Source organism: Solanum verrucosum, unplaced genomic scaffold (genome assembly GCF_900185275.1).
Source record: "Solanum verrucosum unplaced genomic scaffold, falcon-dt-bn FXZP01000252.1, whole genome shotgun sequence".
Taxonomy (NCBI): domain Eukaryota; kingdom Viridiplantae; phylum Streptophyta; class Magnoliopsida; order Solanales; family Solanaceae; genus Solanum; species Solanum verrucosum.
The window spans coordinates 3,625,465-3,646,487 of record NW_026019988.1 but is presented as its reverse complement, the minus strand read 5'-3'; the positions used below and the strand labels follow the sequence as shown (position 1 = coordinate 3,646,487).

General features: G+C 36.3%; 2 pseudogenes; one reads left to right on the top strand and one right to left on the bottom strand.

The window, feature by feature from the left end:
- LOC125818897 (receptor kinase-like protein Xa21) overlaps window positions 1–21,023 on the top strand; it is a 236,135-nt pseudogene that overhangs the window by 161,652 nt on the left and 53,460 nt on the right.
- LOC125818996 (acylsugar acyltransferase 3-like) lies at window positions 19,037–20,407 on the bottom strand (annotated as a pseudogene).

Here is a 21,023-nt window from a genome sequence, read left to right as displayed (position 1 = left end):
AATTGGCTAAGTTTTTCCTAATCCCCTTTTAATAACCCCTGGCCCACCTATTTCCTAATTCAAGAAGCACCCAACATTAACAATACAATACATGTACCAACCGACCCCTTCCAATAAAATAATAACAACAACTGACCCCACCTCTTTTTCCCTTTTGACTTCTAACATACAATGCATACAATACATACAATTCCAAACAACACTACTTACAATACATCAACAGCAACCAACCGGCCCCACCCCCTTTTTCCCTTCTAATTTCAACAATAGCAGCAGCAGTCCAAAATGTCAAAAGCAGGTGTAGGCAGCGGCCCTGCTGGATCGGATTTTCTGGGATTTTGGAGAAATTTCATACCAAACTCAGTTGCTCCATGTTGGCCTTGAAAAGGAGCAAGAAATTTGAATTTGAAATGAGAAATTTCACCCAATTTCCCCCTAATTTCCATGTATATATTCATCTCTTTTGATCACTAAAAAAGAGGGGGAAATAGAGGAAAATTGATAAAAAAAAATATAAAAAAAAAACAACCGGAAAGAGTAAAAAAAAAAAAGAACAGAGAGTTTGAGTCTCCTTTATTAGAATTCAAAGTTATTTTATTTTTCGAAACCCATCGAAGCAGGCTCACAGTGGTGGTAGTTCTTCGTGGTTAAACTCGTTGTCTCAGTTCGCTGCCCAGAAAAAGGTAATATCATTCTTGTTTTTTGTTAAATTCCTCTTCATCTCGTGTTCACATTGTTTGAATTTTTTTGAATTTTGATCATGTTGTTGTTGTTCGCTTTTGGCTCCCATAATGGTGATACCTAGTTGTCGTTTTAGCATTCGAATTTAGCTAAATGTTACTCCTCTTGTTGATAAGATATGGTGTGCTACAAATTTAGTGTAAGCTCGTTTGAATTGAATTACTATGATTTATTAAATCATTGGCGTGCAAATGTGACTCGTGTGATAACATTAGCCAAAAATTATTTTATCTTGTTTTTATATTGTAGTTGGTGTTTATGTGTATATATATAAGTGTAAAGTTATTGTGGTCTTTTTCCCCAAAAATCTTAACACTTGTCTTGATATGGGTAGTTATTTGTCCTTCTTTGCTTAATACAGGATATTGGTATAAATCCAATTGTCTCCTTCATTATTGAAGCTTCTTTTCAATTCATGCCATCTTATTTTATTATTATATTTTTTTTGTATTTTTCTTTTATGTTCCCAGGCAACTCTTGTCCCCTCGTTTGTTGTTAGATCATTTTACTCTCTTCATGAAATTGTACTTTGTCATGTTGGGAATCATATATGTTAGATTTATGTTTTGACTCGTGAACAGGATTTCAACATGATTTAGAGTCGAAAATTACATGATGTTAGTTTATTTGTGAATTAAGATCGAATATTGACAGTCGTGTTGAAATAAGGTAATTTTAATAAGCACGGGTTTGAAACCATCGATGTACTCTTTGAGATTTGTCATTCGGTTGTTTCCTTTGGAAAGCCACATGAAGTTTGGTTTGGTGCCTTTAACTTCTTCAATCCCAGTGTGCATCAAAGTTACTGTGAAGCTTTGTTAGTTTCACTTCCTTAATTCTTGATTCTTTGCATATCTATCCATCTAAGAGTTGTTAATGTTGGTCATGTTATTGTGAGGAAATTTATCTTATTACTATTTTACATACATAGCTACTTTAGTGAGTGTTCAATTTTGATTAGTTACTAATTCTTATCATTTCTTATTTTGTGCATGACCTTCCTCAATTTGGGTCCATCGGACCCTCTCCTTCATTCCTTGCATCTCGAGTTGGGTTGAAACCCAACACTCCTATTTTATCGAGTCGGTCGTCGTTATTGCTCAAATTGATGGGAAGCTAGAATACAAGGGAAGAGAAGCTAACTTACAGGCTAAGGAAGCTGAAACATAGGTCTCGAAATGCCAGAAATGGGTTGTATATATATTGTATACAGCAGTATACATCATTATATAGAGATATACAGGTCAAAAACGCAGGAACACAGGGCTGAGGCGAATTACATGTGTTTGGAAGCAAGAAATACATGAAAGAGGCTGATATACATGTTAATATACACTAATATACATAAGGTGTATACAAAAACGGATTCAGATTTAAACCCCCGAAAATTCCAGCGAATTTGGCCCAAAAGGAGGCCCAAATTCATTTTCTCCCTTACTCTTTAATTATTTAATTGTGATGATTTATTGTTTGTTGTTTAACTCTAACTTTATAATTTTTAATTAACCTAATTAGACTCCCCAAAAGATAAGTTATTTTCTTTGTGTTGGTTAACTTTTAATATATATTTTTTATTTTATCAAATATGTGGATCAAATTATACTTTCTAATTAAGTTAAACATTTTGTTCTTAAGAGATATGTTTTAACGCCTCTTCACTTAATCACATTTTTATTCATTTTAAAATTGTTTTAAGTTAAAGTATTTTCTCAAATAAACTTTTTTAAAAAAAATTTAATCAAACCCTTTTCAATTAATTGAATATATAAATATATATATACACACTTATTTAGTCTTTTCTCAAAAAAAAAAAAGGTTAGTCAATTAATTAAAAAATGATTTTCATGTTTTAAATGGGTTTAAATTATTGTTTCAAAAAATGAATAAAATAAATTCCAATTAATTTCTAATCACTTGTATTTCGAGTCAAATGTTTCATTTTTGGGTCCCTTTCTCTAAAATAAAAAATAAAAAAAATGCGTCCTTTATTTAAGTTTTTCTCAAAGTTAATCAAATATATTGTAAGTTATTATTTTATTTTATTTTTATGCTAAATCTTTATTTTTTCTAAAAAATAGTCAAATATATTTTAGTCAAGTCACAGGTCAACCGCACGTTAGCGGACACTTTGAATGCTTAAACCCTTCTCGAAGTGTAAATTGAACCCCGAACCCTCTTTGGTATTTTCAAATGATTTTTTCTGTTTAAATCTTTGGAAATTGTAAGTTTTCTTAATTTCTTTAAAAAATTAAGTGGCGACTCTTTTCTAAGTATTTTCTCTAATTGTTTTATACTTAGAACATTTCAAAAAAGTGATTTTTCTAAAGGCTAGGAAAATTACGGCACGACAGAAATAGCGACTCCGCTGGGGATTCAATTAGGTTCTAACTATAATGACTTTACTCTCTTTGACTATTTGCTAATATTTGTTGAATTGTTTTACCTCAAATGTGCCTCATTTGCTTAAAATGTGATATCAACTGTCATTGCATGCATATCATTTATTTCGTCAAATGACATTTTTTTCTTTTCACTTAAAAGACGATTATGCGGGCCGCAGTCGTTCGTTAACCAAATTGTTTTCGGGGTACCCTGACGAATGTAGTTGGCCACTGGATGGTCAATGGTCGCTAACTGCTCCAGCTCAAGTTGCTCGCTTGGGTCACCAGTCCACTTTCAATAAACCCACTCTTAGTCAACTAGCGTAGAGCAAAACCAAATCCCAAAATTAGCATATTTGAACTAAGTTGACCCAACACCCAAGGTGTGTTTGGGCCCATTAGAAGTCCACCTTGTGTCTATTTGGCCCATTGGTCAATAAAAGGCAATCATGCTTATGTGTTTAAATTTGAATGATGTATACGCCATTTAGCAAACCATTGTCTCTTGGGGTTGAGTTTTAATCGTTTGTTCGAGTCGAAGAAGGATCAAATTATCATAGCATCCAAGAGCGTGGACATTCAAAGATGACGAGAAATCAAGAACATATGATCTTTCCTTGGAAGCATATAGTAGGATTGAACCTCTACGCGGGACTGATATTTTGTATCTCATTTCCCCTATTATGTGTCCCCATTTAGTTTATTCATAAAACTTGTATAAATTTGGGTTTTGGGGCAATGAAATGTTCCAAATTACGTCATACATCCTTCAATTCGATAGGCCCACCTTTGACATAAAAAGGTCACAAGTTTAGGGCGTGATATAAATTGTGCTACCTGATATGATTGCTTTGTGTTGTGATGTGATGTGTCACTTTGTCTAAAGCAGAATTAATCCACTTTTGTTTCTTAGAGCACTCTAAGCATATATTAAAATTCACAACAGCAAAGTCCGTCCAAATTACTTCTGAAGTGTTGTCCAAGTTTCTCAGAAATATATAAACCGTCTACTCTAAAAATCTCCTAAGTTTTATTCGTCCATCACAGGAAGGTCGACTTGCTAGAATGTCTGGAAAAAGTGTCAACGCACCAATCCCACCCATTGCTTTGGTTAGTGATGAAGAAATTGAAGAGTCAATGTTCAGAAAATTTGTCGAGACTAAAGAGAGGATAGTTGCAGCCAAAAGGAGACTTGCAATACTGGACCAAACTGAATAGATACTATGAGAGAGAATTATTGAGGTTGACATGGAAACAGCCTCGGTGAAAAGAAAGATTGCGAAAATTGATCAAGAGATAATTAATACCACTAAAGCGTCTGCAAGGATCCCCGAAATTAAACGGGACATTAAGGAACTAAATTTTGGGAATGCTCCCTCCATGCGGGGAAAAGGTAAAACAAAAGTAGGTTCAAATGACGAGAGCACCGGATCGTCACCCTACAGTTGAAGAAGAAGGAAAGAAGCCTTTGGCTAGATTTAGGTTCATGTAACACTTTTCTTATGTTTGTCATGTTGTTTTTAAATTTTTAGTGTAATCAAGAATTACGCGAGACATGATCCCATAGGGGGTACGTAGGAAGCTCTCTTCGAGCCTAGTCTCTCTATCAATTTCGGGAAGGGTACATTTAGGTTATCTTATGTAATTCAAACTACGTCGGGCCTGATTTCATTGGTGGATACGTAGGTAGCCTACTTAAGGCTCGGTCCCTATCTTGTCAATTTTTATTCTCTCTTATTAGTGAATGATTCTGAAGAGTTCCACTTACAAAAGCATATGAGTGGAAGAAATTAGCAAGATTCTATGCAAGTCGACCTTTCCAAAGAAGATTTCTTTCCATTGGGTTCTCAAATTCACTCAAAATATTTTTGTGGATTAATCTGCTTGAAGCAAAATGACACTTGTGTGTTTATTTTTATATCATCTTATTTGCATATCTCGTTAAAAACAAAAACTAACACATATGTCTTTTGAGTTGGTCTTCTCTACAGGTAAAAACTTATATGTGCTGAAATCAAGCTAGCCGACCATCCCTACTTTACAAGATCTAAAGCAATCATACCATCCTTCCCTGATCATTCTTTGGAGAAAGGCAAGAGCAAAATGACTGGTACTTCTGAAGAAACAGGAATAGTGGATGTGACCATCAGAAATGATGAACTCGCTGATCAGAGTGAGTTGATCTCTCAGTTAATGCAGCGAATTGCAGACATGCAGGAAGAGCTTCAACAGACCAAAGATCTGGCCAAACTGGCCATTGCATCGAATGAACCCCCCCCCCCCCCCTTGAAACTAGAAGACCTCTTCCTCCTTTTCCATCACTAAGTTCCCCATTACCCAACTATTTCCCAACCCATACCACAAGACCCATCACTCCCACCCCTAATCCTCATACCATTGACTTAACTGTATCCAACGCTCCTTACGTCAGCACTTCCTACCAAACACTACCACCACTACCAAATCAGAACCAAGCTCCTAATACTAATCACTCCCAAAACTTCATGCCAACCTATCAAATCCCAGTCCCAGTCCCCAATAATCCAAATATTTTGCCTAGCCTGCCTGCACACCCTTCCATAACATTCCAAACTCCACCAGCCTATACAATCTCTGAGCCATGTCCTAGCTTTCCAGTTCAACCGGAGCTCGATCACTATGAAGAAATGGAGAAAGAGTGGAGGTTGAGAGAAGAAAAGCGCGAACAAGAAATGAATGTTATGAAGGATGTCATCTCCGAGGCAGTAAAAAGTGTTCAATCTTTGAGGAAGATAACAAGACTTGAGTATGAGGACCTTTGCATGCACCCTGACTTGGAAATACCCGAAGGTTACAAAATTCCAAAATTTGAAACCTTCAATGGTATTGGCAATCCCATGGCTCACCTACGAGCTTATTGTGACAAACTCGTGGGTATCGGGAAAAATGATGCATTAATTATGAAATTGTTTAGTCGAAGCCTCAGTGGGGAGGCGTTAGAATGGTTCACATCTCAAGAACTCCGTCAGTGGTCTACATGGGGGGCTCTGGCCAAAGACTTTTTGGAAAGATTCCAGTTTAATATAGAAGCTATCCCTGACAGATATTATTTGGAAAAAATCAAGCAAAAGACCACAGAGGACTATCGTGAATATGCGTGTCGCTGGAGGAAAGAAGCCGCAAAGGTACACCCTGTGATGACTGAAAGCGAAATAACCTCTGCTTTTATTCGAGCTCAGGAGCCCGAGTATTATGAAAGGATGTTGCCTATGATGGGATAGAAGTTTTCAGAGTTGATCAGAATGGGAGAAGCCATAGAAGATGGCCTCAAGTCTGGAAAGGTTACAAGTCTCACTGCCTTGCAGGCCGCCAACAAATCATCACCATCCATGGCCACAGGATACGCTAGGAAAAAAAAAGAGGACGTGTCTGCTGTATCTTTTAGCCTGAGGCCAAGGCCGCAAAGGTATTTTGGGTCTGGTTCTGCCATTGGAAACTCCAACCGATTTCCCACCTCAAATATTTATCCACCATCTCCACAAGCTCCAATCTCAATCTACTATGCACAACAGAAATACCAAGCACCACCGCCCATCTACCAAAATCAACCACTAACCTACCAAAATACACTACCAAATCACCAAGCCAATGCACCAGTCTACCAAAATCCCGGACAAAACAACCCAAATGCCAACAATCTACCCCGTCCTAACCTCAAAAGAAAGCCTTCCAGAGTTTTCACTCCTTTGGCAGAAACACGTACCCAACTCTTTGAGCGTCTAACAGCGGTAGGATTGATCCAACCAGTAGACGCAAAGGCAATTAATCCCACAGCAAAGTTCTTCCGAGCAGATCAACGTTGTGCGTACCATTCTGGAGGGGCAGAACATGATACAGAAAGATGTATCAATCTGAAACATAAGATTCAAGACTTGATCGATAATAGGGCATCATTCTCCAAGCCCTTGCCCCCAATGTGAACCTTAACCCATTGCCGAATCATGGAGGAGCTACCATCAACATGATTGAAAGAGACGAAGATTGGCTTGCTAATGGGACTATCGGTGAAGCAAATGTCAACTCACTTATACCAACAGTGGCCTCCTTGACTATAGAGGCCCGTCCAGAGTTTGTTGTAATAACTGCACCTCATCAAGCATTCGCATTGACAAAGGAAAGCAGCAACGAGCAGCCCAAAGAAAAGTTTGTCGTGCAGGCGGCTACCGCATAGGGGATGACACGTTCTGGAAGATGCTACGTTCCAGAAGAACTAACTCAGGAGACACGAAGAAAAGATAACCAAAAAAGGCCGATCACAGAGGGTGAGGCTGAAGAATTTTGGCGAAGAATGCAGCCTAAGGAGTATTCCATTGTCAAGCATTTAGAGAAGACTCCCGCTCAAATTTCTGTTTGGGGTCTATTAATGAGTTCTGAGTACCATCGAAAAGCACTGTTGAAGGTACTTGATGAAGCATATGTACCGACGGGAACAAGTGGTGAGAATTTGGCCACTATGGTAAGTCATGTCATTGGGAGTCATCAAATCTCTTTCCGAGAAGATGAGTTGCCACTCGAAGGGATGATGCATAACCGTGCCTTATATATCACCATCAAATGCAGGGACAAGTTTGTAGCTCGAGTATTGATTAATAAAGGATCAGGGCTTAATATCTGCCCATTATCAACCCTGACTCAGCTAAAATATGATGTACGGAAAATCCGTCAAAGTCGTATGAATGTAAGGGCATTTGATGGTTCGCAAAGAGAGACCATAGGGGAAGTAGACTTGTGTAACCAAATGGGGCCTGCAGAATTTGTCACTGAATTCCAGGTGATGGGTATATCTACAAGTTACAACTTATTGCTAGGAAGACCATGGATCCATGCTGTTGGAGCAGTTCCATCCACATTGCATCAACTTTTGAAGTTCATTTGGAAGGACCATGAAATTGTCATTCATGGTGAAGGGAGTGACAGTAGGTACCCTGGTTTCTCCATTCCAGTTATTGAATAGTCTTCTCAGAATACTGACTTTCACATGGTGGAGATAATGAATGCTGCTTTTGAAGATACGACATTGCAAGTACCAATGCCGCAAGTGTATAAAATGCTAGCCACAACTATGTTGAGAAGTGATTTTGAACATGGGCGTGGGTTAGGCAAGAATTTGGATGGCATATATGAACCTCTTCCTATACCACTTCAAAATTTTCGATTCGATATCGGTTATACCCCAACAGAAGAAAGAATTGATTGAAGCAGAAACAAGGAAGAAACATGACTGTGATATACCGAAGCCTATTCCAGTATTGTACCAGTCATTTGTTGTTAAAGCTTTAGAGCCTGAGATTGAAGGTCTAGTAGAAGGGATGGGAAGATTGTTTGATGAAGAAAACTGTGTTGTGATCTCGACAGAATGCACAACAACACCCACTATCCGAGATGCCGAACCTGGAGAGATGCTGCAGAATTGGATGGCCACTCCACTTATGATCCATCGAATGGCTTGGTAGACAAACACAAGATTTGAAGTTTTATTTTTGAAAATCGGTGTTGTTCGGACGAGGCCCGAAACCACCATTTATGTCACTTTATTTGTCATCGTAATGTTTAAAAAGGAAATGACTCATGAGACATGACCAAAGTTTATACGCCTTTTAAAATTCCAATGATAGCCTCGTTTATTTTAAATTGATTATCTTGTCATTGCGAATTATTCTGCAACAAATAAATTTAAACTCTTTCTATCTAACATGGTTGATTTGTTGTTCTTTTCATTAGAAATGAATCTAAACCTGCCAATGTCATGACATGTCACGAACACGGCGAACCAAGTAAGGTCGATGAAGATGAATGTGAAGAATATGATGAGGAAACTATGACGCTTGAACACCTTACCGAGGACTTGAGGCAACTTGAAGACGATAAAAAGCCCAACTTGGATGAAACAGAGACAGTAAACTTGGGAGATGACGAGTCGATCAGAGAAACCCGAGTCAGTATCCATTTGGCAGCAACGGAAAGAGAATAATTGGTCAAGCTGCTCAGACAATACATCGATGTGTTTGCCTGGTCTTATGATGATATGCCAGGGTTAAGCACTGATATTTTTTCCCATAAGCTGCCTATCAATTCAGAGTATTGTCCAGTAAAGCAGAAAACCAGAAAGTTCAAGCCCGATCTGAGCTTAAGGATAAAAGAGGAGGTCATGAAGCAGATCGAATCAAAAGTCGTTAAAGTGACCAAGTATCCCACTTGGCTGGCTAACATTGTTCCAGTGGCGAAGAAAGATGGAAAAATCAGGATATGCGTGGATTATCGGGATCTCAACAAAGCAAGTCCGAAAGATAATTTCCCTTTGCAAAACATACACATACTCATCGATAATTGTGCTAAGCATGAGATGCAATCTTTTGTGGATTGCTTTGAGGGATACCACCAGATTCTAATGGATGAAGAAGATGCAGAAAAAACAGCATTTATCATACCTTGGGGAGTCTACCATTATCGAGTGATGTCGTTCGGCCTAATGCGGGAGCCACTTACATGAGAGCTATGACCACTATTTTCCATGATATGATCCACAAAGAAATTGAGGTATATGTGGACGATGTTATCATAAAATCCCGTGAGAGTTTGGATCACCTGACATACTTGGAAAAGTTCTTTAACAGGTTACGTAGGTATGATTTGAAGTTGAACCCAGCCAAATGTGCATTTGGAGTACCTGCAAGGAAGTTACTCGGATTCATAGTTAGCAGAAGAGGTATCGAGCTTGATTCTTCCAAGATCAAGACAATTCAAGACTTACCTCCTCCAAAGACTAAGAAGGAAGTAACGAGTTTTCTGGGAAGACTAAATTACATCAGTCGATTCATAGCTCAATCAACAGTGATATGTAAGCCCATTTTCAAGTTACTACAGAAAGATGCACCAACCAAATGGACCGAAGAATGTCAGAAGTCTTTTGACACCATCAAGAGTTATCTTTCGAATCCACCAGTATTGGTGCCACCACGTGCGGGCAGTCCTCTGCTATTGTATTTATCCGTCTCTGACAATGCATTCGGGTGTGTGTTGGGACAACATAATGAGACCGGAAGAAATGAGAGAGCTATATATTATTTGAGCAAGAAGTTCACATCTTATGAGGCTCGTTATACTCTTTTAGAGAGAACTTGTTGTGCTTTGACTTGGGTTGCTCAGAAATTGAGACATTATCTGTCGGCTTATACAACACATCTCATTTCAAGGATGGACCCGCTCAAGTTCATATTTCAGAAAGCAATGCCCACAGGAAAGCTAGCAAAGTGGCAAATGTTGTTGAGTGAGTTCGATATTGTGTACATGACTCAGAAAGCAATCAAGGGGCAAGCTTTGGCAGATCACCTTGCTGAAAATCCAGTAGATGAAGGATATGAACCACTTAGAACATATTTCCCTGATGAAGAAGTATTGTTTATAGGGGAAGACATATCAGAATCATATCCTGGGTGGAGAATGTTCTTTGATGGAGCAGTAAACTCTATAGGATCAGGAATTGGAGCAGTGTTGATATCTGAATCGCGGCAACATTATCCAGCAACAGCAAAGCTTAGATTCCGATGCACTAATAACATGGCTGAGTATGAAGCGTGTATTCCTGGCATTAGAATGGCTCTTGACATGAATGTTCAAGAATTACTGATAATTGGTGATTCAGACTTGTTGATTCATCAAGTTCAAGGAGAATGGGCGGTGAAGAATCCTAAAATCTTACCATACGTACAATTGGTACGAAGATTATGCCAAAGATTTAGGAAGACCAAGTTCAGACACACGCCGAGAATACAGAACGAGCTTGCTGATGCCCTTGCAACCATATCGTCCATGATACAACACCCAGAAAAGAATTATATCGATCCACTTGAGATAGTTTTAAAAGAACAACCAGCACACTGTTCACATGTGGAAGCATAATGGGATAGGAATCCATGGTATATCGATGTAAAGAAGTACCTAGAAGCTAGCGAATATCCAGAAAAAGCGACAGGTATTCAGAAGAAAACAATTCGAAGAATGGCAAACAACTTCTTCTTGAATGGAGAGGTTCTTTATAAGAGGACACCCGATTTGGGACTACTGAGATGTGAGGATGCTGCAGAAGCCACAAAATTGCTTGAAGAAGTGCACGCTGGAATGTGTGGGACGCATATGAATGGGTTTACATTAGCAAAGAAAATCTTAAGGGCGAGATACTTCTGGATGACTATGGAAAATGATTGTGGCCGGTTTGTCCAAAAATGTCATAAATGCCAGGTACACGGAGATTTGATCAAGGTACCACCCCACGAGCTCAATGCGATGAGTTCCCCTTGGCCATTTGTAGCCTGGGGCATGGATGTTATTGGACCGATTGAGCCTGTTACTTCTAATGGTCATAGGTTCATTTTGGTCGCCATTGATTACTTCACAAAGTGGGTCGAAGCTGCTTCCTACAAAGCTGTGACAAAGAAAGTTGTGGCCGATTTTGTTCGCAACAATTTGATATGTAGTTTTGGAGTTCCAGAGTCTATCATCACAGACAATGGAGCAAATCTGAATAGTCACTTGATGAAAAAGATATGTGAACAATTCAAAATTACCCACCACAATTCAACTGCATATCGCCCTCAGATGAATGGAACTGTGGAAGCTGTTAATAAGAACATCAAGAGGATACTGAGAAAGATGATTGACAACTGCAAATGTTGGCATGAAAATTTACCTTATGCTTTGCTAGGTTACCGCACCACAATCCGAACCTCAACTGGAGCAACTCCTTACCTATTGGTATATGGAACAGAAGCAGTGATACCAGCTGAAGTTGAGATACCATCTTTAAGGATTGTTCAGGAAGCTGAATTGAGTAATGCCGAGTGGGTTCGTGATCGATATGAGCAATTAGCATTGATTGATAAGAAAAGAATGAGTGTTGTTTGTCATGGTCAGTTGTATCAACAGAGAATGACTCGCGCTTTCAACAAGAAAGTAAGAGTTCGAACATTTGAGGTAGGCCAATTGGTGTTGAAATGCATTTTCCCTCATCAAGAGGAATATAAAGGGAAATTTGCACCTAACTGGCAAGGACCGTATGTTGTCCACAAAGTACTATCAAGAGGAGCTTTGGTTCTAGCAGAGATGGACGGTCAGGTCTGGCGCAAGCTATCAATTCAGATGCCGTCAAGAGATACTACATTTGAAGGATGATACTTCTTTTCTTTATTTCCTTGTAATTGCAGTTTGCTTGTAATCATTGTCGCATCATGTTTTAAAACATTCCCCTTGTACTTGAACTACGTTCGACCTGAATTCTCAAGAATGAGATACGTAGGCGGTCTATGTCGGCCTCGGTCGTTCCTTATCAAATTTTCTATTTTTGTCAATTCTCGAGATGGGAACTACGTTTGACCTGATTCCTACCTCAACGGGATACGTAGGCGCCACAAAGGTTCGGTCATATTCCCAATAAGATTTCCATTTCCCCTCACAATGGAAACTGGGACAGAATTTTTGAGAGGACCTCAAAAATTCAACAAGAAAGGTCATTTCCTACAAACAAGAGTCAAATATCATATCGAAATGTGCAATTGGGAATAATTTTGAGGAGATCTCAAATGCAAGACTCCCGTGATCATCATCAAATTTGTTTTTGAAATATCTAACTGGGACAGAATTTTTGAGAAGGACCTCAAAAATTCCATCAAGGATACTCGGACCTTCGAAGTCAACTTCAATTGCCTTAAATTGACGTATTCTTAAAGGGTTTTAAGTTGCCAGCAAGCTACCTATCATATCAAAATCTGAGACAAAGGGTTTTGTTCGTGTCGTGCATATCGTGACAGTTAATTGGCAGATATTTTCTTTAAAACTATTTTTCAAAACTTCATGCCTAGCAAATGTTTTAATCTAAATATGATTTTTTTTCTTTTGTCTCCTGCGATTCCTTGGATCTACCAGACAAAGTGCCAGAGATAACGAGACTAGGAGCAAGGCGACTTCAACACAGATCAGTGTTCCAAAACTAACATATTTTTGTGGATGCAGGGTATAATAAGATCATCAAAGGAGCTATATTTGCCAACCAACTAGCTCAAGAGAACATATCCAGCAAATGTCTTATAGTGAGTGTAACATCTCTGCTTGACCAAAGAGATATTGATGAAAGACGACATTCATAATCAAAGTCATTCATATTCAAAATGCCGAGAGGGACATTGCATATTAAATTGCCAAAATGGCCATTCATATTCAAAATGCCGAGAGCACCATCACATTCAAACTGTCGAGAGGTCCATCACATTCAAATTGCCGAGAGGGCCATCATATTTAAACCGCCAAGAGGGCCATTGCATATTCAAACCGCCAAGAGGGCCATTCATATTCAAACTGCCGAGAGGGCCATTGCAAATTAAAATTTCCAAGAGGGCCATTCATAATCAAATTGCCAAAAGGGCCATCATATTCAAAATGCCAAGAAGGCCATTGCATATCAAAACGCCAAGAGGGCATTTATATTCAAAATCGCCGAGAGGGCCATTGCATATTCAAGCTGCCAAGAGGGCCATTGCATATTCAAACTGCCTAGAGGGCCATTGCATATTCAAATTGCCGAGAGGGTCATTCATATTTAAATTGACAAAAGGGTCATTGCATATCAAAATGCCAAGAGGGGCATTTATATTCAAACTGTCAAGAGGGCCATTGCATATTCAAACCGTCAAGAGGGTCATTCATAATCAAATTGCAAAGACGACATCAAGAGAACTATCAACATATTACATCTGCTTATTTTATTACTTCATCATCAAAAGAAGAATACATTGAAGATTATATTACAAATACAAAATACGAGCTTTATTTGCTTTACGTCAGAATAGAGGAAGCTAACGTCAAATGTCCAAGGAGAACAATTAAGTGTCAACACGGTAAAAGACACTGTCTCCCTTTTGAATTACATTTTTATGCTAATGAGTTTTATCTCAGTCTTTGTTGAGAACATTCGAAAGGATGAATTCTCCAAAACAAACCACAAGTGCGGACGACATCAAATAGGATGCAGCACAACGTGGAACTTTTTCTTAGCAGCGAATTGGGACATAGTCCAAAGAGGAGTGCCAAACTCTTAGGACACGAGCAGAGGAACCACTTCCACCACAATCAAACCACACCCCTATTAGAAGGCATGTGGGTTTATCTTTGGGTTTGTCAGTTTTAGTTTCGCATCCGAAATTTTTTTGGTCTTTACCGGAAGCAAATTTCCAATCTAAGTAACAATGTACCAAGAGCTTTGGAAATTATGTCCATGTAAGTTCTTACTTATGAATGTGAAGAGCTCCACATTCATGGCTAAGAAGTTGCAAGCCTCTTTTTCATAACTCGACTTACTTTGTCGCTTTTCCAGAATCAAAGGTTATCTTGCATAATAGATTTCCTTTTCAATCGAGAGTACCGAACTACAAATGGCCTGAATTCTCATATAGCATGAGACATGTAGGAAACCCATTTCCATGGTTTGGCCGTAATTCCTAAAGTCCCTACCAAATCCCTCTTTTTGAAAGATGAAGATGTGGTCAATCAAATTTGGATTCATCAATTTCATTTTCCTCAGATTTCTTTCAACAATCCAAGTTAAATGAGGGACAGTTGTTGACATCCAATTTTGGACCTCCACAATATAAATTAATCATCGAGCTTCTTAAATTCCAAATGGTTTGAAATAATTGGCTTTATAAAATTCAAAATAATTTTCAAGATGTGATATTTTATAGAATTATGTGTCTAATTAGTATATTTTATGAATGTTCGAAAATTGTCTCAAAAGGATTTTAGCTTTATTTTATTTGGTTATTTAGTCGTTTATAATTAAGTTAATTATTTTATTTTATTAAGATTAAGAAGCTCGTTAATTAATTAATATCAATTTGTCTTATTTAATTACTAGCCAAGCCTATTTTAACTAAATCAAATTGGCTAAGTTTTTCCTAATCCCCTTTCAATAACCCCTGGCCCACCTATTTCCTAATTCAAGAAGCACCCAACATTAACAATACAATACATGTACCAACTGACCCCTTCCAATAAAATAATAACAACAACTGACCCCACCCCTTTTTCCCTTTTGACTTCTAACATACAATGCATACAATACATACAATTCCAAACAACACTACTTACAATACATCAACAGCAACCAGCCGGCCCCACCCCCTTTTTCCTTTCTAATTTCAACAATAGCAGCAGCAGTCCAAAATGTCAACAGCAGCTGTACGCAGTAGCCCTGCTGCCTTGGATTTTCTGGGATTTTGGAGAAATTTCATATCAAACTCAGTTGCTCCCTGTTGGCCTTGAAAAGGAGCAAGAAATTTGAATTTGAAATGAGAAATTTCACCCGATTTCCCCCTAATTTCCATCTATATATTCATCTCTTTTGATCACTAAAAAAGAGGGGGAAATAGAGGAAAATTGATTTAAAAAAAAAAACCAACCGAAAAGAGTAAAAAAAAAAAAAAAGAACAGAGAGTTTGAGTCTCCTTTATTAGAATTCAAAGTTATTTTATTTTTCGAAACCCATCGAAGCAGGCTCACAGTGGTGGTAGTTCTTCGTGGTTAAACTCGTTGTCTCAGTTCGCTGCCCAGAAAAAGGTAATATCATTCTTGCTTTTTGTTAAATTCCTCTTCATCTCGTGTTCGCATTGTTTGAATATTTTTTGAATTTTGATCATGTTGTTGTTGTTCGCTTTTGGCTCCCATAATGGTGATACCTAGTTGTCGTTTTAGCATTCGAATTTAGCTAAATGTTACTCCTCTTGTTGATAAGATATGGTGTGCTATAAATTTAGTGTAAGCTCATTTGAATTGAATTACTATGATTTATTAAATCATTGGCGTGCAAATGTGACTCGTGTGCTAACATTAGCCAAAAAAATATTTTATCTTGTTTTTATATTGTAGTTGGTGTGTATGTGTATATATATACGTGTAAAGTTATTGTGGTCTTTTTCCCCAAAAATCTTAATACTTGTCTTGATATGGGTAGTTATTTGTCCTTCTTTGCTTAATATAGGATATTGGTACAAATCCAATTGTCTCCTTCATTATTGAAGCTTCTTTTCAATTCATGCCATCTAATTTTATTATTATATTTTTTTTGTATTTTTCTTTTATGTTCCCAGGCAACTCTTGTCCCCTCGTTTGTTGTTAGATCATTTTACTCTCTTCATGAACTTGTACTTTGTCATGTTGGGAATCATATATGTTAGATTTATGTTTTGACTCGTGAACAGGATTTCAACATGATTTAGAGTCGAAAATTACATGATGTTAATTTATTTGTGAATTAAGATCGAATATTGACAGTCGTGTTGAAATAAGGTAATTTTAATAAGCACGGGTTTGAAATCATCAATGTACTCTTTGAGATTTGTCATTCGGTTGTTTCCTTTGGAAAGCCACATGAAGTTTGGTTTGGTGCCTTTAACTTCTTCAATCCCAGTGTGCATCAAAGTTACTGTGAAGTTTTGTTAGTTTCACTTCCTTAATTCTTGATTCTTTGCATATCTATCCATCTAAGAGTTGTTAATGTTGGTCATGCTATTGTGAGGAAATTTATCTTATTACTATTTTACATACATAGCTACTTTAGTGAGTGTTCAATTTTGATTAGTTACTAATTCTTATCATTTCTTATTTTGTGCATGACCTTCCTCAATTTGGGTCCATTGGACCCTCTCCTTCATTCCTTGCATCTCGAGTTGGGTTGAAACCCAACACTCCTATTTTATCGAGTCGGTCGTCGTTATTACTCAAATTGATAGGAAGCTAGAATACAAGGGAAGAGAAGCTAACTTACAGGCTAAGGAAGCTGAAACATAGGTCTCGAAATGCCAGAAATGGGTTGTATATATATTGTATACAGCAGTATACATCATTATATAGAGATATACAGGTCAAAAACGCAGGAACACAGGGCTGAGGCGAATTACATGTGTTTGGAAGAAAGAAATACATGAAAGAGGCTGATATACATGTTAATATACACTAATATACATAAGGTGTATACAAAAACGGGTTCAGATTTAAACCCCCGAAAATTCCAGCGAATTTGGCCCAAAAGGAGGCCCAAATTCATTTTCTCCCTTACTCTTTAATTATTTAATTGTGATGATTTATTGTTTGTTGTTTAACTCTAACTTTATAATTTTTAATTAACCTAATTAGACTCCCCAAAAGATAAGTTATTTTCTTTGTGTTGGTTAACTTTTAATATATATTTTTTATTTTATCAAATATGTGGATCAAATTATACTTTCTAATTAAGTTAAACATTTTGTTCTTAAGAGATATGTTTTAACGCCTCTTCACTTAATCACATTTTTATTCATTTTAAAATTGTTGTAAGTTAAAGTATTTTCTCAAATAAACTTTTTAAAAAAAAATTTAATCAAACCCTTTTCAATTAATTGAATATATAAATATATATATATACACACTTATTTAGTCTTTTCTCAAAAAAAAAAAAGGTTAGTCAATTAATTAAAAAATGATTTTCATGTTTTAAATGGGTTTAAATTATTGTTTCAAAAAATGAATAAAATAAATTCCAATTAATTTCTAATCACTTGTATTTCGAGTCAAATGTTTCATTTTTGGGTCCCTTTCTCTAAAATAAAAAATAAAAAAAATGCGTCCTTTATTTAAGTTTTTCTCAAAGTTAATCAAATATATTGTAAGTTATTATTTTATTTTATTTTTATGCTAAATCTTTATTTTTTCTAAAAAATAGTCAAATATATTTTAGTCAAGTCACAGGTCAACCGCACGTTAGCGGACACTTTGAATGCTTAAACCCTTCTCGAAGTGTAAATTGAATCCCGAACCCTCTTTGGTATTTTCAAATGATTTTTTCTATTTAAATCTTTGGAAATTGTAAGTTTTCTTAATTTCTTTAAAAAATTAAGTGGCGACTCTTTTCTAAGTATTTTCTCTAATTGTTTTATACTTAGAACATTTCAAAAAAGTGATTTTTCTAAAGGCTAGGAAAGTTACGGCACGACAATGAGAAACCATACTTAGAGAATATAATTTTCTTAATGATTTGTTTTCTTTTGTTATCCTAAATTATTGTGAACGTATCGTTTATACGAGCTGATTATTTGGTATCATATAGTTTAAATTTTGAATTCGTGTCAACAGTAATTTGATTGTATATGGCAACACACGTCTTGTAGGATGCTAGAATGTAATCAAATTCATCAATTCTCTCTCGAAAATTTGCTCATATCCATCAACTTTTTTGTGCTTCTATATTTTCATGTTTAATCTAAAGGGAAATATTTTGTAACTCTATCATAATTTCTGATATGACATAACTTATTAATATTCAACGGGATACACGCGCATGCCAGAGACTAGTATTAAAAATAACTGCCAATTGCAAGAGAAAACAAGAACCATTGTTAGAATAAATGGAACATTGGAATAATATTTTCTTATCACTATTATGTGAATTGAAACCAATACAACAAAAAGATTGATTGCATAAATATATTATAGCAAGGATGATATTTTTATTATGTAAACTGAGATCAATGGAGCAAAAGATTGATATTAGCAAGCTCAACTTATAAAAGATTGAGATAAGGGTAAAAACACACTTGGAAGTTAGAACTGTTACTTTTCCTCGAGTTTCACACCTCAACTATTAATTTGTTCCATTTTCCTACCTAATTATCATCATGTATGTATTAAAACAAATTACTGAGTAGATGGTGATAAGCCACGGAACGAGTAGTGATATAGTTGGGCTTAGTCAGTTTCGAGGTGTGTTGTATTACATAGATGATGATAATTTAAGTAAAAAAAACGAAACAATTGATAGTTAAAGGTGTGAAATAAGCTCCCTAAAAAATATTGATTTAGCTACTTGGAGAAGCAAATTGTAGGAGCTCTTCATCCCTCTCAAATGCTAACATGTCTTGTTCCTTCATGCTACATATTACATCCACTCCATCCCTATTTTTACTATCCATCAAAAAAAATATGTTTTTAATTGGTGCATTACTTGTTGAATTTGGTGAAATAACTTCTTTAGGCTTTCCCCATCCAAAGTCTACATCATATAAGGGGAATTTGATGAGGCTACTAAATCTATAGAGATCATAACATGAGTTATTGACTAACAAATCATTTGCTTTTCTATATTGTTCAAGTGTTATAGGGAGAAATTCTTCTATTTTAGCATGTTTGTATTTTTGTTTAACTTCTTCTTTCTCCTTTCTTAGTTTACTAACCACTTGTGCTAAATCCATTTCTTTCTCTTCTTTTGTTAGTATAGAAAATAGAGAAAAATTGTTTCCCATTGTGTTTTTGGGCAATGGAGGGCGTAAGCTTACAGCCTGATGAAGTATAGATGGACGTATCAAGGATCCTGATGAAATCACAACCTTTTTTGTAGCTATGGCGCGTTGGTAAATAAATGATGACACAACTTCTGTATCAGTCGGATTTTGTACTTCTGATTTATTAATAACCCTAGCTTTCAGCGCGGTTAATTTGGATGATGAGATAGAAAAGCATTTGGACACACATTCTTCTCTTTTTGGCACGATATTGTTATTCGATACGTTTGATGAGTCCTCATCTTTTGTAGGTGGAAAATAAGAGGATCCATCAAATTTAGGACTTATTGGATATATTTCTGAACTCATCGGATTACGCGTTATAGTAGCCCAATGGTTCATGAAGTTACCTAATGTGTATCCATCCCCAACTTTATGTGACAAACACATACTGATTGCGATTCCTCCACAATTAAAGTGACTAAGTTGAAATACTGCAAGACTACTCTCGTATGAATATGCACCAGAAACTCCTTTCGGATAGACTAAATTATGTTTATCGAAATAAGGTCGTTGAGAATTTCAGACATTGGACAATTTATTTTTGTAGTGAAGAATTCAACTCCATTATCATTACAATCAACAGAAATATTGCCATTCAATTTCCCTGCCAATGGACAATAATTGGTCAAAACTTTTGAAAGGGATTTTTCAAGATGTTGAGATACAACATTATTTGGTTTATTTGACCATGTGTTACTCAATTTAGGGTAAAAAAAGGCAAAGGGCATATAAATGCCACCAATCATTTGATCAAGATAGGAGAGTTTGTGACAACGAAGTGAAATTGGAGTAGGTGAATATGGTTTGATTATTGTTTTACAAACTGAGGATACAAGTCTTGATACATTACTCATATTGTTTGATACAAATTTGTTTGAAATATTCAAGAAATTATGTAGTGTGTATATATTTTGTACATTACTATACTACTTTATATATATGTAGATGGATATTAAAGACAACTAATTTATAAGCAATAAATTATTTAGACTAACCTATTAAAGGGTCAAGATTGTTAGCTTTTAGGAGTTGTCAATATAAATAGTGTACTCTAGACAAATTGACACTCCATAGGTGACAATTTACAAACAAGTGGGGTAGTTACTTCATCTGTTTTAATTTATTTGTCTTACTTTACTTTTTAGTATAATTTCAAAAAAATATATCTCTTTTCCTTTTTTACAACTATTTAATTTCATTTTTTTACAGGACATGTTTAAGACCACAAGATTAAATGACATTTTAATAAACATATCTTTAATTTATGATCACAAAATTAAGAAGATCTTAAAGAGTAAATTAGTAAAAATTAATTTATGTCATACCAAGACTAGCATTAATTAGAGGTCGTTTAGTTGCTACATAGAAAGTGAATTACGCAGGTATCAAAATCAATATAATTAATAGGGGTGTACAAAATCGAACCAAACCGCAAATCGAGTCAAATCGAGAAAAAAAACTTGACTAGTGGTTGGTTTGACTTGGTTTGGTATTGGGGAAA